This window comes from Triturus cristatus, chromosome 7 (assembly GCF_964204655.1).
Source record: "Triturus cristatus chromosome 7, aTriCri1.1, whole genome shotgun sequence".
NCBI lineage: Eukaryota > Metazoa > Chordata > Amphibia > Caudata > Salamandridae > Triturus > Triturus cristatus.
This window is the reverse complement of record NC_140590.1, coordinates 1,567,855,700-1,567,872,638: the sequence shown is the minus strand read 5'-3', so window position 1 is coordinate 1,567,872,638 and position 16,939 is coordinate 1,567,855,700. Positions and strand designations below refer to the sequence as shown.

At 43.2% G+C, this 16,939-nt stretch overlaps 1 protein-coding gene across 3 annotated transcripts in view; it reads left to right on the top strand.

The window, feature by feature from the left end:
- The first annotated feature begins 423 nt into the window (after window positions 1–423).
- The window catches only part of SLC35H1 (solute carrier family 35 member H1), a 169,004-nt gene continuing 152,488 nt past the window's right edge, over window positions 424–16,939 (top strand). For all 3 annotated transcript variants that reach the window (XR_014966848.1, XR_014966847.1, XM_085619392.1), the window contains exon 1: window positions 424–595. The gene's annotated coding sequence lies outside the window, so the exon portion shown is untranslated. The remainder of the gene's footprint in view (window positions 596–16,939) is intronic.

The window sequence follows — 16,939 nt, the reverse complement described above, 5'->3', positions numbered from 1 at the left end:
CAGGGCCGTTTTCCGCGTTGACCTCCCAACCCATTCCTTCGGGTAAAGTCCGCGCTATATAAAAACACCTAAAATAAATAAATTAAAAGATTCAAAACAGCAGCCAATCTCGCGACAAACTTTCACCATGGCCAGTAACGATCTCGGGGCAGCTAAACCCCTAACCACACCCATTACTCCACTCCAAAGTGTGTACCACCCACTCATTATAGCAATACAGCTCAGATACAGATGCTAGCGGATTTCACAGCTAATCAGCACTCCAATATTCTATATAGCGCACTAGGATTGGCTAAGATGTCTACAATGCTCCAATCATAGGCCACCTAAAGCATTAGCAGTGCCGCCCCCTCCCAGGCCATCCTACAATATGTTCAGCCGTGGGATTGGTTGTTACATGGGCATAAGTTTTGCCGACAAGCTACGTCAGTTAAAAACAGATCAAAAATGGATGACGGACATTCTAACTGAAGCCATAAACAGTTTAACAGACGTCTGTAGCTGAACAGAATAGAGGAGTTTTCCCAATTGTAAAGAAAAGGCGGTGAACGCAGATCTATGTCTGATCGAACGGGTCATTGGTTCCGCCTCCAAGGCAAGTACTAGTGCAGGAAAACGACAGCCTTGTTATTCCCTTTCTAAGCCATATTAGCTTTGTGATACGTGGCGTTAGTGCAAAGGACATGCTGACGTCTCACCTGAAAATCCATTAGATGGGGGCGAGCCAGCAAAACTAATATATTTGTTTTGGCTCTAGGAGCCCATGCATAAACCGAGCCATAAAAATGATTGGCATGCAAAACGTGCAAGAGACATCATTTAAAAATATGACAGTCTCTTCGAATTCAGCAAAAATGTATTTCTTAAACAAGCAGACGCGTTTCTCCTTAATACGGCAGATTATGTCACTGCATTGAATGACATTTAGTAAGCGTACATTTTTATGCATACACTTAGGTGTGAGTGTTTCCTTGTACCAGCTCCTCTTCCCCATGTCCTGTTTCGCGCACACACAGTCTTTCTGTGTAAACATAACATGTCTTTCTGTGTAAACATAACATTTACATTTCCTATGGCTGTATTTTAATAACTGTATACCTTATTTAGGCTTGCCACCTTACCGAGATACAAAATACCGGCTATGTGGTGGTGTTTGAAGAGTCTGGAAATGCACGGACATGATACTAAATATGACATTGTAACAAAATCGTATGTATTTATCTGTAACATGTCTTTTCTGCCTTCGTTTACTTCAAATATTAGGATTCATCAACGCAGCCCTTGAACACATTTAAAAGTGCTTTCACATTATATTTGTTGTTTGAAGTATGTTCAAATAAGGCTTAAAAAAAAAAAAAATACCAGCTTTTCGTGATTTTGTTGATTTTTTTGTACCGTCCGTTCATTAAAATGCAGGTAGAAAACTGTTTGGATGCCAAACCTAACCTCCTTCAATCGGACATAAAATTCTAATTACAGTTCGCACATATGTGACCATTGCTCAGAGTAAAATGTGGAGATGCCAATATTTGATGAGTATGTCATTTTTAACACCTTTCTGACATACTGAGGAGCACTGTTAGACACCTGTATTGCAGGGACACTCAAAGTAGGCCTGGGGGCCGGTTGCTGCCCTCCTGACCTTTGATTACGGCTCCCTGGTGAACAGCAGCACTGAGCTGCTGTTCACTTAACAGCAGGATAATTCAGAAAGCTGCAAAACAAACGGGCATATTTTATTTACACGTTTTACACATCCGCTAAAGTAACCCTACGGAAGAAAAGAAAGTGCCCCAGACAACTTAACTTTAGCAAAACCTTTTAGTTTCAAAGACACCTTTAGTTTTAAACTCTCTGCTAACCAGTGTATTTTATTAACATGCCTGAGAGTATTTCCTCAGTAAATCAGATTGTCACCGCATTTAGAGGCATTTATTAGCAGTGATAGTTTTCAAGCATGATCTTGGAAAATTTAATGCCGCCCCCCTCACCCCCCCCCCATTCTGAAAAGAATGCTTTTAGTGAACCAAGAGGGAAGTCATTTGTCAGGTGCACCTTGTGTGTTGCCTTGGTCGTTATATAATTGGTACACCAGTACAGTTTATTAAATTAAACACAAGAAGGTTTTGTAATATACATATCCTATTTCTGAACTCATGTATTTTAAGGGGCTCTCAGATTTGCAAATATAGAAATAAGAGGCAAAGTGAAATTAACAAGTCGCCTAGGATCACACAATTTTATCAAGTCGGGAAAGTCAGGACTGATACCAAGTTTCACATTTTGCAATTCAGCCACCAGATGAGTATCTCTTTCCTTGTCATGTTTTACATTATAAGTTAATGCTTTAACTTTAATTCTTGATGCATGAGAATAGAGCATAGGTGGCAGACAGAAGTCACGTGAAGGCTCGGTTTGTTGTCCACACCATGCATCTGTTTCGAGTCCCCCTATGCTAGTCATTCATCACCCCAGTCCTCCTATTATTGGCATTGGTGCAGCCCTCGAGCATGCCACAGACAGAACTTTGCGACCCCGGGGTAATGTTTGTGAGTACCCATGCCGTATTGCCTTCAAAATAAAATATAGAGCTCTAAATTGTTCCCTGTCTTGAGCACCCACCCACAACCTGAACACACCCAGGCATCTAGAGGCGCCCCATTTAACAGTATGTGTTGTACAGCAGTCATAAGTTGCATAAAAAACTACTGAAATGCAACATCTTGCAGTAGTATTTTGCCTGTAAAATGAAGGACACAAATATATATGGCCGTTTAGGGACCTATTTCAGAGTCATTGTTTAAAGGCCTGCCCCCCCCCCCAATCTCCCTTTTTCCTGTTTCCTCATGTTGACATGTATGAGGTATTAACATACAGCATACATTTTTTTTAAAAGCTACATACTTTCCCCAACCTCTGATAGGCAGCGCAATATACTGCCAGTATACATGCCAAATGCTTTTTGGGCATCAAGCCTTACACTTGCTTTGAGGCAAAGTCTCTTGAGTTTGGATAGTGGGCTCCTTCCTGGTATGAATTTAGATTAGTCAACAGGTACTAACTCTGTTAACATCAGGAGCTACTCTCATTGCTAGAATTTTAGCAAGAATTGTCACATTTTATGTCCATCAGAGGTAGTAATGCAAACACAAGGAGATGATGGACGGAATTCTGAAACTTTTCAGACACTTGCCCCCCCATTCACAGATCTAGGTTTAATACTTCATCGTTCTTTAGCTCACTTCGCCACCCCAGTTCAGACCCAGCTAAATGCAAATCAGCCTTGACCCTGCTCCTCATGGGAACAGTCCAGCCAGAGCTGCCAAGCCAGGTCTTCCTTGGACCTAATAAAAGCATCCTGGGTCCGGTTTGGGGGGGGAACACCCCATATCATCCAGACTAGTTTGAATCCAGTGGCAAAGTCAGCAGGTTACAGCGCTCCGTCCATCATCTCCTTGTGTTTGCTTTGTTCGCCCTAAGTTGGCAGGGTATGCCCAGACGTGGGTCCCTTGGTCACTTTTCACCCTGGATTCAAGCTAGGCCTGGCTGATGAGGGGTGTTACCCTGAAACTGGTCCCAGGATGCTTGCTTCTGTTCCAGGGAAGACCTGGCTTGGCAGTTCGGGCTGGACTGTTCCCAGGAGGAACAGGGTCAAGACTGATCTGCATATGGCTGGGTCTGAACTGGGGTGGCGAAGTGAGCTAAAGAACAATGATGGATTCAACCCAGATCTGTGACTGGGGGGTCAGTGTCTGAAAAGTTTGTGCTTCATCCATCGTCTCCTTGTGTTTGCTTCAATCAAAGGTTGTAGCCAGTACAAGACTCCTTCTGGTGCATCATTGCCAGGCTTGTATGGTAAAATTGGCCCTACTTTCCATAGCGATATCAAAGGCTCCCCTATATGCCTCTAGCAATGTTCAGGCCAATGCATATGTGTTTTCCATGTAAAAGTTTACAAGTAGGCTATCGCGGACCTGAAGCTCTTCTATGCACATGTTCTGAAAGGCCTCATATGTTTCAGTTTGATGTAGCTGGAATTTGCAAATAGCTGACATCCAAAAAGAAGTCCAACTTTTGCCTCCTGCTGCGGTGTAATTCAAGTTAAAATTATATTTATTCAGCACTTAAAATTCCATAAAAATGTGCATTGATAAAATACATACATAAAACATATCCAATAAAATGTAAAAATAATTTAAAACGTAGATTCCATTAAAATCTTAAAAGTAGAACGATAACATTTGGCGCATGGAGCTTAACTGTTTATTATTTTCAGAGTGCCCTTTATAAAATTCAATATTCCAGTGCATATTTCATAAGAGGAGAATCTTTGTGAAAACGCCATTGCAGGCATATATTTCTTTTACAACCAGCTTAAGGCAGTAAAGGTTTTAGGAAGCCGGATCTGGGCTTGCATAGAATGGACAAAACAAATAAAGCGAAATGTACATTGTTTGGCTACATGATTAAATGACATGGTGGTAAATGGTGTTTTCAAGTACATTGAATGGGGAAAGCCACTTTAAAATGTATAAGATTAGATCTAAAAAGGACAAAGCAAACAGTTAAAAGGGTGTTCAAGCCAACACAAGTATGTCTCAAGGCTTTTAACTGTCACAATGCAGATGTAGACTTCTACAGTTTTCAAATTCAACATCTTGTTTAATCTTTTGTTGACACACAATTCTGAAAGCGTGTCTTCAGTGTCTTTTGCGTGGCTGTTAATTAAAGATAATTCAGTAAATGTTTCCGGGAGGCCTAAATTGTCAAAGCATTTTTTAACATATATTATATATATATTTGCCAGCCAAGGTATCTTAGACACGTTTTGGGGAGACAAACAATCAGTTATACACTGTCTTGTCAAGCCCACCTCAGGATTTAGCCAGTATTTCAGCTGAGCTAAAGTGGCACCAATTTGATTTGATCTTCTAAAAATGAAAGGCCCACTTCTTTATGACAAATGAGATCTGCTACACTTTTGGGGCCAGCCAGCAGTCTATATATGAAGCAGTTTTCAAAACGCTGGAGCAGGGGTCTGCAAACATTTCTGTACTGAGAGCAACATATGGTGAATAAAACCCATTAAGAGCTACTAATATTATTAGTGTTGTATAATATCATTTTTTATATGTATATTAATTCAACCAAGCAAAAGCTTTCTAATTTAATAAGCTGGGCTACACAGGTGGGCTACACAGGTGAGCTACTTGGAGATAGCTGGAGAGTTACAGTAGCTCACAAGCTAATTGTTGAAGATCCCTTCAAGTGTGTCTGAGTTATAATATCCCCATATCCCGCCCCATAAATAGTGGATGAAATGGATTTAGTTTTGAATAAAGTTATCGTCTCTGGCAATGGTTTTTGGATTAGTGTTCTTGAAAAATGGCTTCTGTGTTTCTTCCTATCTGTTGGGATTTCATCTGGATATGTGCCTTCCAGCTTACACGTTGGAACTAAAAGTAATCCCCAGATAATTACAAACTTGGGCCTTACTAAGCATGCCCCCACCCTGCTAAAATGCATGGATTTAATGATTAAGGGTCTAGATGTCATTGTATAGGATTTAGACTGTTTTATTTTAAGATCCTATTCCTTCATAAACTCAGTGAAGTGGTCAAGCATTTTCTGGAAGCTAATGGATGTGCGGGCAAGGAGAACCGCATCATCTGGGTATTAGAGTATGGGTAATGAAAGGCCACTCATCCTTGATATGGTCACCCCAGCTTTTAATAAATGTTCTGTTATACCATTTATGTAAATCAAGCATAAGAACGGCGCTAAAATGCAGCCTTGTCTTACCCCTCTATGGGATTCAATTAGTTTGTTTAGTTCCCCTTGGAGGACAAAGCACCTAGCAATTTTTAAATCGGCATGCAAACGTTTTATCAGAGTAATGAGGTCTAATTGAAAACCCATTTTCTGCATTATTACCCATGTTTTTTCCCTATTGGCTATCAATAAAAGCCAAATACATTCTCCCTTTTTTTTGCCTTAACATATTTATTAATAATGGGATGCAAATTTAGTATTTGCTCAGTAGTACAGATATCAAGTCGAAACCCACACGATTCTAAGCACGCCAGGATTACCTGCCCTAGGTTTTTAGCAGTAGCATCTATAAAGAATATTGGCCTGTTACAAGTAGGGGATGATTTGTCCCCTTTTCTATTTTTATTTTTTATTTTTTTTAGGTCTCGCCTAGGCAGCATGCATGCGCTGCTCTAGGAGGGCCTTTAGCCAATGGTCTGCTCCTTTTCAAGCACACTCGTGCATGTTCTGGCATCCACCTTCCGGGAGCGAGCAGCGGCGGCGTGGTAATTGAAAACATATGGCTCTCGCGCCGCCGCGGCTCGCTCCTGCAAGGCGGTTGCCAGCACAAGCACATTTGCCTGCTCTTTCGCAGCTGCCGGGCTGTGCCACGCCCCCTCACTCTTGTTAAATACACTGTCAGTATTCCTTTATCTTCTACGAGGGGAAATGTGCTTTGGAAAAAGGCGGTGCCCAGAGTGAGCATGCTACCACAGAGATGGCTGTCCTGTAAGATGTGCTCCGCGCGGCAGACCAGTGGAGTATTTATTGGAAGAGGAGAAATCGTCAATTCGCCTTCTTCTGTGCCGTTCCTGCGCCCCTTTTACCCATTACCTCACCATGTCCCGCTCAGCTTTTCTCACCAACTGTCCCTTCTTTGTCTTCCCAGCTTGCATCTCCTTTCTTTATCTCCTATTCCCTCAACCTTTTGAGCGTGTCTTCCTCCTTAAGCCGCTTGCACTTCCTTACCGAGCTCTCTATATTATAAAACATTCCTACGTTACAATACCCATTCCGATGTTTTTTTATCCAAAATATTGTACGTGCGCACGTTTTTTGATGGCACATAGCACATGCCATGCAGAGGAAATTTAAAATAAATTGAATGAACATGTTTGAAAATGAAGTTTAGTCAGCGATGAATCAACCAAGTCTACTGCTACCATAAATTTTTCAGAACATCTTTTATAATATTTACAACATTAAACTTGCGGAGCTCTACACAAAATTTTTAATGGCTGCACTGAATGTTGAGATTTTTTTGAATCATGGAATGTAATTATAGTGCATTACCTTTACTCCCTCTTTGGCTGCGAGAAGCTCCCTTTAGACACCAATTAGAAACTCTCCTCACACTGCCCAAGGCAGCCAGCTCTGTTTGTGTTCAAGTAAAGCGGGCAGGGCCCCATTGATAACGGAGTCCGCTCTTCCTGGGGGTCCCCACTCCCTGAACGTGTGGGAGAGAATGACATCCCCTTTAAAGTCAGAGGTGCCCCGCTGCCTGCTCCGCGCCCGGCCGGCTCTCACAAAGCCGCTTTATTCCTAACGTCGTTTGTTTGACACATTCAGGTCACTCGGAGCTTCCCGCGTGATGTTAATGCCAGTCATCCACCTGCGCACGCAGCACTGTAAACAAACACACAAACATCTATCTCTGTGCCGACGAACAGCAGCAGATAAAAAGGCAGAATTCCATGTAAATGGCTCGCCCATCTGCCAAGAGCACATTGTTCACAATTGTCAGGAAAACTAAAGATGATTCTGACACGGAACGGGAGAGCAAAACATCTGTTGAAAAGACACCCCTGACTTGAAAACTCCCCCCTCACACGCCCGCTCAATATTCAATGCATCCCAACAAAACAGGAGATGCACAGCTCCCACTGGCAGATGCTTTACCCAACTAGGCGCCTCTACCTGCCAGTCAATCCTCTCTCCAGCCCAGGAATCTACAGTCCCTCTCCTATCCACCCGCCACCTGCAGTCTCTCCATTATAGGCTTTTTTACTTGCATAACAAGAAGAAAATGCATCAATAGCATTTTAGGGACCATCATTTACACATGTAACAATAACACCAACAGCAATAACGATACGCGCTACTTTGTATTATTAGTAATAGTAGCAGCAGCTGTATTAATATTAGTTGTAGTTTAATGTTATTGTGCGTCTTTAGTTCTGAGACCGTCCGTTTTATTTTGCCCTCCCCCTTACATCAAGGAACTGGTCACAATTCCATGAAAGCGTCACTTTGCTTAATTGTTCTATACATATGAGTTTGCTATGCATCACAAGATGCACAGTAGTAGTTGTAAGTCTGGTTATTGTTATTTGATTCTGGCCGATGTTTCAGGTTCTGGCTCGCTGGGAGCTGCGGCAAGGTTCTTGACTCTGATCGCTGATCCTGACGTGGTGGTACCTGGTCTTGGGCTCTTCCTGACTCTTTGTCCCACCCATGGCGCATAGCCTGTTTATAATGTGCTGCAAAACTAAACACTTATAAGGTCCCAAAGGCGAGACCTATTGGCTATGCCAATGCTTGTTCTTTTTGTTGTTGTTTTTTTTTACAGATGAGGACCAAAGTTGCCTGTCTCCATGATTCTGGGATTTCACTCTCCAGGGCACTTCTCAGAACATTTGTTAGGATTGGGGCTCACAGTTGGATGTTGGTTTTGAATAAATCTACTCGAACGCCGTCCGGGCTGGGAGCTTTCCTTGGTGCTGATATTTTTAGGGCTGTTATTACATAGTCTAAACTTATGGGGCTGGATAGTGGTACAGGAGTTAAGTTCGCAATCGGTCTTTTGAATTTGATAGTCCTTGACCTGTGATACTAGAAGGTACCTGTAAAATGAGTAATCCAAATGGCTTTGGGGATCAGGGCTTCCACTTTGGGTGTATTGTGGCTGGGAAAAAAGGGTGGTTTATTATTCCTCAAATGTTTGGGTCGTTCTTAAAGGTAGCAGCTGCAGACCGATCCTCCCAAGCGTTTGGCCTTAACTTCCTTTTCCTCTCACCTAGTGTTTCCTTGAAAAAGCAGCAGGTGTTTCTCACCTCCGGAGAGCACCTGGAGACACTATTTAGGGTGTCTTTTAAGCGTTTGTGGGCTGCAGTGCTTGCATTGCTGAACCATTGATACAGGGGGGCATCCTTTGGTGGTTTGCTGGCTGTCAAACCCTCGCTAATTGCTGTGCATAGGTTATTATAACCCTTTAGTACCGCCTGGTTCAAGGGCTCCTCTGTCGGGCATACATTTATGGACTCCTTATTCTCCCGGACTATTTTGTGTGCAAAGTTTACTGGGTCAATATGTTCCTATTGTAGTCTCAAGCACCTGTTTTTCCCTTTTCCCACGGGGTTTCATCTTTGTATTTAGGTCAAGGGTACTACAAACAGAGTTGTGATCACTTAGGCACTTTGGGCTAATTTTGTCATCTAGAACCAAGGGGATGGCCTCAACTGAGGTAATCATAAAGTCTATTGTGCTCCCTTGGGTGTCCCCATGAAATTAGGGATATTTTCGCCGGCGTTTGCCCTGCGTTCTGAGAGAACTTGGAGGTCTTGCTTAGAAATGAGTCGCCCAGTGTGTTGTGTTTGAAGTGGGCCCTATCCAATTCCTCATCTTGTTGTGGAAAGCCGCATAGTTTAATATCACCCTTGGTGCAAAGTGACAGATTAACTGCATAAGGAAGCTGTCCAAAAATGCTTCAAGGTCTTCCATTGCCTTGTATGCCTGTGTGTTGAAGATATTATTATAGAATTTATATTCCATTAGCTAGGGAGAGAGATTTATGCTTGTAGGAACTGTGGTGAAGACCATTTAAGAACAACAAATACATAGACCATTTTTACATTTATAAGATTAGCTACCCACCCCAGCTTGATCCACCTACGAGTGATGCCACAGCAAATTGAAATAATGCATGGAAACCGTTTAAATGGTAGGGGTGTGTCATCTAAACTTCTTTCACACCGATTAAATCAAATGAAGACAGAAATTTAGCCAATTTGGATTGTCCAACTTGCTGCGAGCCCCTGCAATGTTCCAAGTGGCAACATTTAAACCTTTGTTGGGGTCATTTGGAGTTGAGGGGTCGAAAGCAAAGTTTGTTGTTTCTAAACCTCCTATTCCAAAGCCCTTCCCAGGCAGGATGGGAGTAGTGAATGCCTTGCAAGAGTTCCAGCAAGGTGCTGGATCTTTGTCCTCTGTGTCAATGCGGACACTGGTTATTGTTTGAAAATGAGGGGATACACACCGGGGGCCATTTCTCACCTCCAAAGAAATATTATGAACGGGCGTGTTAACATTTGGGTGGCCGGCCCTGGGAAGAGTTAATCATTTTCGTCCAGATATGCGAGACTCTTGAATATATTTGCTGCTAAAACCCACAGATCAGGTTAGTTACTCTGACCATTGAATTGCTGCTGCTGGTTTTATGTGACCCACCTATTTAACAAACGTAGTGTATGCAAAAAATAAAATAAAACAGAGGGGCAGGATTTTTATGCTGCGGTTTTTGTCATCCTAGTTTTCACCATTTCCAGGATTTCCCCTGCTCTCTAAGTTTTTTAAGTTTATGACACATCACCTGGCGAGTTATGTTTGAGTGGACTAATCCCATCTCACTTCGAGCAAAAATAATATAGTTGAACAGATCCCATTTAGTACTAACAATTCAGTTTAGCCAATGGGTTACCTTGTTCATTAGGGCTGTGGTTGACTCCACCATGTTGTCTGGTAGAGGGGGGACGTTCGAAAGGACCACCAGTTAGGGACATGCAGGTGGTGGGAAATGGATTACTGGGTACTGTGAACCTCTGGGTTGTTCTGTTTTGGTCTAGGTGTTATAGGTGTAGAAAGTAACCCTTGACCCACAGTTGCGGAATTGGCCTCTTCTGGTAGAGGGGCATGATTACTTCCCAATGCTGGGGCCTGCCTTAGGGACTTAGCCCTGGCATATATGTGGGGTGATAGCTTGCATTCTGTGGACCGATAAACCTCCTTGTCACTCCTTGATGTGAATGCAGATTGGGCTGAATTTGGAGTGGGCTTTATTTGGAGTGGACAAAGGTTTCAACCCAGCTTCCATGATAGTGGTTCTATCCATTATTGGGCGCAGCTTTGAATCCAGCAACATGCTGAGTGGTCCAATAATGGTTTCCCATATGGCCGTGTGTGGTGAGAATGATGAGGCTGAGGTGTTTTGGCTCAAATCCAACTGGTCTCGTCCTGCTTTCTTTAATATATATTTTTTTAAACTAGTTTCCTGCACTTTGTGGCCTGTTTATGATCAGGAGTAGATCCGTTGTCTCTACATTGAGTCTCTCACTGTACACATGCATTTCCCCTGCTTGGCCCTGTCTTTTCTACAACTGCCGAATACTCTTCATATGTACTTCCTGGTATTTCTGATATGGGGAAGTTAACACTGGCAACTGTGGTGCAAGAATTTGCTAAAGGGCTGGACCTGGTAAGTGAAGGAGTCTGAGATCGGGACAGGTCCTCTGCTGTAAAGGAGAGCCTTCTTTCCGCCAGCTTTGTTTCATTTGAAATCACACGAACTGCTCTAATCAAGAAACTGTCAATGGGAGTTGTTTGGAGTTGGGCCTGTGGGCAAGCCGGGGCAATGATTGCCATTTTCCTATTCCCCATTATCCCAGGTCAAGTAGAACACAAAAGGATTGCTGAAAAGCCAAAGGCTAGGAAGAGCCCTTTCGGGAACCGGTGGGCTACTTGAAAGGGTGGTGTCCCATCCTTTGCTGGGCTATGACGCGCTTTGCGTGTCCCACGCTGCGGGCCTCCTTTGATTATGTAGCTCTCCTGATGCTCAGTGGGACCCACGTGACCTCTCAGGAAATCTGGGGAATGATGTTCCATCCCAGCGAGTACGGGAGTACTCTGGCCGGCTTAGAAGTTGTGGTAGCAGTCTTTCTGGCAGTGTAATTGTTTTTTTAAATTTTTTTTATGAGGACGCCTTACGAATACAGTTAATGTCTTTTGATATACGTAAGTAACCCTCTGCAGTCCTCTTTATCCTATCGACTAGCCAGGCTATAACTGTGCCCACTTTATCTCGCTCACTAGTCATGTATTGTTTATTAGAACAGTGGAATGGTAGGAGCTCCATTGAAGACAATGGAGTGCTCCCTTCTTCTAAGGGCTGGTTAAAACCCACAGAGCAACATTCCAATGTTTTACCTAGGCCTCTCCCCTCGAGCTTCGAGAACACTTTGTTTTATTTGTTAGAACATTCTGCCCTTTAGTGGCAGAATGTTCTCATAGCCTTATAGCCCTTCGTCGCAGGGCTATACTGGCTATTAAAGTCACGTGGCTTGTTAAAGTCCCTCGTCTTCGGCTCAGGAGCGGGCCTTTAATAGCCGGTATAGCCCGCTACGGCAGGCTGTAAGGCTATATAATCAAACTTGTTCATGCATACATTTTTGCGACAAATGTTCAATTCGCTATACAGGTTTCCATGGGGCCACTTGTGGTTTTCAGTCAAATGCCTGAAAAGTAAATGAATGTCTACTTACGCAATGGGTGAGGACCTTTGAGAATGACGTAGAATAGCGAGGCATTGTAACATGAAGGCCTACCTAGTCGGTCCAGTAGATGTAACTTATTTGTCATTGCCGGCAAAAGAAAAAATAATCTCTGTTTACATCGCTTTTGAAAGGAGAGTCTTGAAATGCCTTGGATTGTTACATCAATATAGATATCCAACTGATGTCTGGCTCAATTTCGAACTACACAGAGGAAGGCACGAGTCTGACAACTAATAATCTAAATACTAGTTCTTTTGATGTGATCTTGTCTGTATGAAAGTAGTTTATTTTGGAATATGTGCGTTACCCTGCAAAGTTAAAACCGAAACCTCTTTTCATTTACATGTGCTGTTCTCACGCTTCTAGCAAATTCTAATTCTTCATTCAGACCGATCAGGTTTTGGTGGGCATCTGGCTCGTGAAGTGTCCCTACTTTTGACCAGAAAGCATTTAAGTAACTCATTCATATTAACTGTAGACCAATATGTTCCCTAATGAGTTTTGCCATTCTTAAAGTACTGTATTATTGATGCTAGACATGTAAATATGTAGGATAAGTTTTCTTTTGATATCCTCTAAGGTCCTAATGAATCTGCCTGCATTGTTATTTTATGTGACTGAGATTTATATAGTACCGTAGTGCCATTAGTTTTGCGTTGCATCGTTGTTCGATCTGGGAACCATTAATCCCTGGCCTTGATGATTCCAAAACAGCCTATAGTCTGTTTTTTCTTCAAGTGTATCATCAATAGTTTGGGTGCATTTACTGTTTTTGTATATGCATGAGTTTTCCTTGAGATGTGTGGCAACTGTTTCTACCTGTTCAGGTGCATGCCTTTGAATGAGTTGGAATGTATGTATCCTGCACAAGTTAGGCACAGTTTACTCCTTTTCTGGTAAGATTCTAACCACAGATTCCTCACTGATCCTCCCCGTTCTGCAAACGGTTAGTGCCCACTGGTCAAAACATTGATTTATATGGCTCTGAGTTTTTGGTGTGGAAATAGTCAAGAAACTGATTTCAGTGCGTCAGGGTGGCGCATATAAGGGCACCACAATGGCACTTCCTTTAAGCCGATTGACATCATCTACTGGCGCACAGAGGTATTGCTTAAGATTTTCCAGGTCCAGTCTGATTGATAAGTTCAAGTCCACCAAACAGCACAATCTGTTTGGTTGCGAAAGGCATATTGTGGACTTAACAAGAACTTGCTGAAGCGTTGACCCCACTCATTTCTTAGTATCGATTGGCTTTATGGTTACTCATTGCTTGCTTATTTGATGTATTTCCTTGTACATCTTGTATTTGTCCCTCCCCTGAAAGTAAGCTCTATACTGTTCTCTTGTTTGGCTGACTTGAGTCCTCCCATTGCTCATTTTTCGGTATCGTTTTTTTTTTTTTTTTTTTTTTTTTTTAAGGTCTCGCCTTGCTATCGCGTAAGCGATCACAAAGCGAGACTATTGTAAAAGGGCTTTTCAAAGTGCTCCCAAAAGCGGATTGCATGGCTAGCAAGCGCACAATCACGCGCATCGTGCCGCCATGCACTCCGCTTTTGGGAGCACTTCAAAGGGTCCGCTCCCCCGCCTGGAATGCGCTCCCCCGCCCCCAAGCGCGCGCGCGCCATGCTCTGCCGGGCTTGTCTTTTTTTTGTACTTTAAGCGCGAGGCGCGCGTGCGGCCAATGCTTGTCTCCATTGATCCCTTTCTCAATCTCACCCTCTCCCTGCCTTTTACAACTGCGGCCGCACCACTGGGCCCGCCCCCACTCCACCCTCCCACTCCCTCCTCGTCAGCTTCAGCGCGCGCTTGTTGTTCTTGAGATGTGCCAATTCCCCTCACACTTGTTTGATGGTAACATCTAAAATCGAAAATCTAGAACCGCATGACTTCTAATAGAAGGTAATACTTCCCTTCTGAAACCCTAAACTGAAAAGACCGCGCAGAGCACAGGCAAATGCATTATTGCAGAGGTTTGTATTTCTGAGCTTTCACAATCGTAATTATACAGTTTGAGACCCTGATCCACATGCGGTGCAATGACATGTCTGGCAGGCTCCACAACTCTTTAGTGTCTTCGCAAATGGTGGAAACATAAGAACAATCAACCTCCCGCCCCCCGCAGTTCTCTCCTCTCACCAGAGCCGTAATTGCACGCCCAGGTTCCGGGTTTAATTACATATCACACCTCTTATACAGTCTATCGCCGTCTGGGGAAACGCACAGGGGACTTTGATTTCGATTTGATTATGCATGAATTTACAAGACTGCACCCAGACGTTGCTTAAGAGAACAGAAATGATTCCCCTTCGTAATCATCCCAAAACACTATTTCCAGAAGCTTCCATCCCATTCCATAGATAACCAGTAAAAGCAGCCACCTGAAAGTCCCTGCTGCTAAAACTCGCGCAATGGTATCTTAGGTCATTAGCCACGTTTAGAAGGGGGGCGTAGCATGAGAAAGAAGTCTTGCCGAATAACAACAAGTTGAGTAATTTCAGGGCTCTGTCAGCGCTGCTCACACCTATTATTTTGCATGCGCTCAGCTAACTAGCCTGTAGAGATGGCGTCGAGAGCAGCAGCGCGGTGTCTGAGGAAATTAGAGACGCTTTTTGCCGTTTGCTTGAGGTTTGTGTCTGGCATGCCATTCCTGAGCGAGGGACGGACGGACGGCCACAAGTAAGGGGCAGTGAGACTAAACTGGCGAGACTGGGAAAAGTGCACATTTGTATATACATCTCCGGCACACAGTTGTGTGATAAGGAGATGCATAGGCTAAAAATACAGGATTGAACTAGTATGACATGCGTCTACCTTTCTTTATTATTACATTATAAGTTACCTCTGCCGAACGCAGCCGTGCAAATGTCACATTCGCATCCCCATCTGCAAGCCAACCCCTCGCTCTCTCTCTCGCTCTCTCTCTCTCGCTCTCTTTCTTTCACTCGCTCGCACTCTTTTTCTTTCGCTCGCATTCTCTCTCTATCGCTCGTTTTATGAACCGTTCATACCTGCCTGGTAAATTCTCCACCGTTTAAAAACACTTCTCTTTCCAACCCATTGGCCCGTACAGTGTAGCCTACTACCGTCTGAACACAAAGCCATCTAATGTAAGGAGGGGATGAGGACTGGGCACGTTGAAGGTGTTTCATTTCTACCAGTTGCATTTACGGTAGTTATGGAGGCTGGGTTTAGTAAATGCCAGTAGCCAATATCAAGCAGGCGCAAGAAAATTCAAGCGCACTGCATCGTAGTCTTTGCTTCCGCTGTCTGGAGTTTTCATCTTTGCTGCACCCGACGAAAGGGGATCCGTTGCTGTGAAAGTTGTAGAGGTGGCTTGGCAAGGTGAGGAAGGGGTTGCGATTCGATTTTCTGGGCTCATTTTTCCGTTCGTTGCCTTTCCGCTTCACTTTTTCATAAACGGCTGAGGTGTGTTATATGTTGTTATAGCTTTGAGGGCCTGGATTAGTAGGATTAGTAGGATTAGTAGGAACGGCCACACTTGTGTGTTAGTTAGTTGCTGCGTTTGTACGGTCATTGGCAGCTGGCAGGGGCAATGTTTGGTTTAAGCTGCAGAGGCCTCCCGATGAGAGCCCCAACACTTATTCTTTTACAAACTAAGCACTGCTGCCACAGCCTCTTCATGTTAAGCAAATACAACAGCCCGAGGTTTAGCTCCTGTGACTGGCATGCCCACAGAGCAAGTGAAAGTAATATAGCAATTTTATTGGGCCTGTCACATTCTAAGAGGAAACAGGTAATTGGAAAAACGATATTTTGTTCTTGGAGGCTCCAGGGCTATTTTTCTCGTTCCGAAATGGTCCTTTGAAAGTTTCTTGTTTTGTTGAAATGGAACAGAATGCCTACTAGACCCTGAATCTTTTATTGATAATTTTCTTTATGAATGAGCCCTTGGCGGTGATATTATTGTCTATGTAAACATGGTTTAAATGTGAGTATTAATTGTCAGCCCCTGTTTCAACGTCCACATCTGTTTCAACGTCCACATCTGTTTCAACGTCCACATCTAAGAGAAAGTCGCACTTTCAATTGGGAATAGGATGTGAAAAAGAGAGACCGAAAGTCTGGTACAGTGTGAAGTGTCAGCTTGTTTGCGCCAGCTGAGAAACGAAACCATGACAAGATAATTAAGTGCTTTAAGATCGGCAGTAAAGATTGCAATCTCTTTGTTCCCAGCATCAGTGAGATGCAAATGAACAAACAGCGTGAGGCCAAAGGTCTTATTTTTAAAAAAAACAATCCAGGTCACTGCTACAGTGAGAGGAACAACAAGCATTTGCAATGCAATAGGTCTCGCATTTACGCGAGTTTAAGCTATTGGCATTGTAAATGACGATGCCTTTTATTTATGTTTGAAAAACAAAAACACAAATAAAAGGCATTGTTATTTGCAATGTGAATAGCTCAAACTCGCGTAAATGCAAGACCTATTGCATTGTAAATGTTAGTTTCTTCTGCTTGGCGAATCATTCCCTCAGAGAGCTTGTTTTCCAGCACTCTTTTTGTCTCTCTCCCACACCTAAAGAAAAAGAAACGCCCCCATGTGCTCTGTTTGCCGTCTTTCT